A 3,601-nucleotide genomic window follows, 5' to 3' on the forward strand; every position below is an offset into this window, starting at 1 on the left:
TTTCTGGTAAAGAGGAGCGGAGGACCACGCTCAGGAGCAGAGCACGGCGCAGCCAGGGAGGGGCCGGCGGCAGGTCCCCGAGCAGGAGCTGCCTGAGAACTACCCTCCCACCCTTAGGAATAAAGGCATATATGCACACAGCTCATGTCGTTAACCCTTCCGCATAAAGGAGACTTGTCTTATTCACGTAATCCCAAGTGGAGTTGGTTTATTTAAGTGTCAAGCTAGAGGGTATGTGGGTTCCCTGAGTTTTTTTTAAAGGAAACAAGAAACAAGAATATATTGAGCTTGGAAATAAGAGCATCAGAAGATTCTGTTTGTCTACAAGAAACATAATCTCAGAGCTTGTGAAGAATTCTGTCCACGAGGAACAGAGTCTATGATGACCCAGAAGTCTCCCTGCCACTGCCGCCCCCCCACAATACACACGTACACGCGTGTAAAACATGCACACGCAGAATCTCACAGCGTGGGAATGTGTACCAGGTTCAGGGACGCAAGGCAGGCCTGTGTGTTGTAGGAGGTGGAATTTTGCTCCAGGGGTGTATCCAACCTGCAGCGTTTCCATTGGCAGGGAGGTGGTGACCAGGACACATCTTTGAGCAAGTTTTCCTATCCAAACCTGTTCTGTGGACACACTGCAGCCTCTGCTTGACCCTTTGAGGTGACCAGGCTGTAAAGAGTTAGGACAAAATGTGATTTCCCCATTTCTCCAGAAAAGCAGGTTTGGAGAAGTTCATGAGTCATGTCTTAGAGCCACCCAGGTGGAGAACTTCTACTCCCTGTGTGCCGTCCTCACAATGGGCTGATTCTTTCTCAAAGGCCATGTCCAAAGGCAGTGCAAATTGAATTAAACTCTGCCTTTTTATTTGTCATCGCTGATTGTGCCCCCTTCTTAAGAGAGGACTGAGGGATCAGAATCAGAGAATGTGCTGGAATGTTCCAGGCCTTTAGTCCAACCCCTGATTCCAGATGAGGACACTGAGGAAGACAGGACATTTGACTCGACAGTCACTGGGTAAGTGGTGGCAGCGCAGGATGCAAATATTTCTGCTCCCAATACTGTCCTGTGTCTGCTGAACCATGCCGCAGCCCCTTCATCAGTCCGTGGGTATTTCAGCTAGTTTCCTACTTTCTTTGTGCGCTGGTAGATTTTATCTTTTTGCTTTGCGTTTGAATCTCACAAAACACTTTTAGAGCACTCTGTGGTCCACAAACTGTTTCCGTGCACGTATGCTGAGTCCTCAGAGCCACGCAGGGAGGTGGGTGCCACCTCCACTGTCCACGAGTGGATCCGGAGGCTCAGGAGTACTAGTGACCTGCTCACTGCCACACTGTCACATGGCCTACAACAGACCCGGTGCTCTGTCTCTGGCCAGGCCCTACCTGCGGGATGTGTCAATAGTCACCAGCAACCTCGTTTCTAAGCAGGACCTGTGGCGTGTGTCCCCAGGGGAAACTGACAGAGCAGATCTGTCTGAATCATAAGAAAATATAGAAGCATTCTTGACTGGACACGTCCTCACCTCACTCCATCCTGCTGGCGTGGGATCCCTGATTAAGTAACCTTCAAAGCTGAGAGTTTAATAAGTTAATAGTTGGGCACATCAAAACGTCTCCTCTCTCAGGGATGGCACCAAAAACAGTTAAGGGAAAACTTCAGGCCTCGAGATCAGTGAGAGTTGTAGAGAGTTCAGTACCCCCCTGAATGCTATAGGGGACACACTCTGTTGCTCTTAGGAGGCTTGAAAGATAGTTGAGAACTAAATTTATGAGCAAAAACATAAATATTAATATTAGCTAGCAAAAAGCAAGGGATGAATTGGTTTCCAGGCATGTCAAAGATGAGCCCCTGAAGGGGAAGTGAGCCTCCACTGGCCCGGCAGCATCTAATCAGATGTGCACTCCAGAGAGAAGAAACTGTGTCCCCAAAGGTGTGGAGGCAGGGCCAGTGACTGTGGGCTCTGCCACCTAGGTGGGAATTGCAGCCAGAGTGATCCTACTGTATATTAAGGGTTGGAAAAAAATGCTGAAAAATACTAATCTACTCTGTGTGATTTCAGTTTTTCTAAATTTATTGAGACTTGCTTTATGGCTTCACACATGGCTGATTTTGGTAAACAATCCATTTGGAACTTGGGAGGAAGATGTATTCTGCAGCTGTTGGGTGCAGTGTCCCACAAAGTCAATGAGGTTAAGTTATTTGTTCGTGTGGTTTAAATTCTCTTTGCCAATTGCTCTGTGGTCTGCTCCTTACCAAGAGAGGTGTCTTGAAGTTCCCCGCTAAGATTGTGAGGGATTTATTCCTTTAGTTCTGTCAATTTTGCTTTATATATTTTAAAGCTATGTTATTAGGTCCATAAAGACTAAAGTGTTATACCTTTCCGGTGGATTTAAGCCTTTGTTATTATGAAATGTTCCTCTTTATTGGTAGTATTTCTTCTCGCCTTAAATCTCCTTTGTCTGATATTAAAGTGGCCACACTGACTTTCTTTTGGTAAATGTTTGCATGATATGTCATTTTCTATCCTATTACTTTCAACTTTTCTGTAACATTATATTTAATGTATATCTTTTTAGCCAATATATAGGAGGATCTGTTTAAAAAATCCAGTCTTTTGGTCTTTTAATTGGAATATTTCATCCATTGACATTAGATGTAATTAGTGATATAGCTGGGTTTGTATGCACTATCTTACTATTTGCTTTCTACTTGTCTTACATGACTAAAGCCTTTCTTTTCTCATTTTATTTGGAATAAGAATTTTTATTCCACTTTTTTCTTTATTAATAGATTGTTACTTATGTATTCCTTTAATATTATTATAAAGGTTATATTAGAGACTACAATATGTATCCTTAACTTACTATAGTCTAAAATTAGTACTTTTATCACTTCTTGAATAATGCAAGAATAGAAGAACAATAAACTCCATTTACTAACCATCTTTTGCATTATTTCTATCACAAATTTTAATTCTACATATATTTTAAATGTCACACAATATTATAATTAGTTTTAAACAGCTAATATTCCTTTGGATTTACCCACATAACTACCCTTTCCTTTGTTCTACATTCTATTGTGCATTTTAATGCTTCTGATTGGCAGTATATTCCTGTCACAAAATAATTCCTTTTAGTATTTAAGTGTGAGCCCACTGGGCAAATCCCAAGGTTTTATTTGTCTGAAAATATCTTTGTTTTATCTTGATGTTTTGAGGAATGCTTTCACTAGATATAGAACTCTAGATTAGCAGCTACTTTTGGTATTTTAAGGATGGTTTTCTATTGTCTTCTGAGTCCCATCATTTCCCTTGAGAAATCTGCTGTCACGTCTGTGTTGTTGTTGCTCCTTTCTCAGTAATGTGTCTTTTTTTGCCTCTGGCTAATGTTAAGAAGTTCTCTTTAGGCTGGGCGTGGTGGCTCATGCCTGTAATCCTAACACTCTGGGAGTCTGAGGCAGGCAGATCGTTTGAGCTTAGGAGTTCGAAACCAGCCTTAGCAAGAGCGAGATCCCGTCTCTACCAAACAAATAGAAAGAAATTAGCTGGACAACTAAAAATATATAGAAAAAAATTAGCCAGGCATGGTGGCACAT

This window comes from Propithecus coquereli, unplaced genomic scaffold, assembly GCF_000956105.1.
Source record: "Propithecus coquereli isolate 6110/MARCELLA unplaced genomic scaffold, Pcoq_1.0 Scaffold125, whole genome shotgun sequence".
Lineage (NCBI taxonomy): Eukaryota > Metazoa > Chordata > Mammalia > Primates > Indriidae > Propithecus > Propithecus coquereli.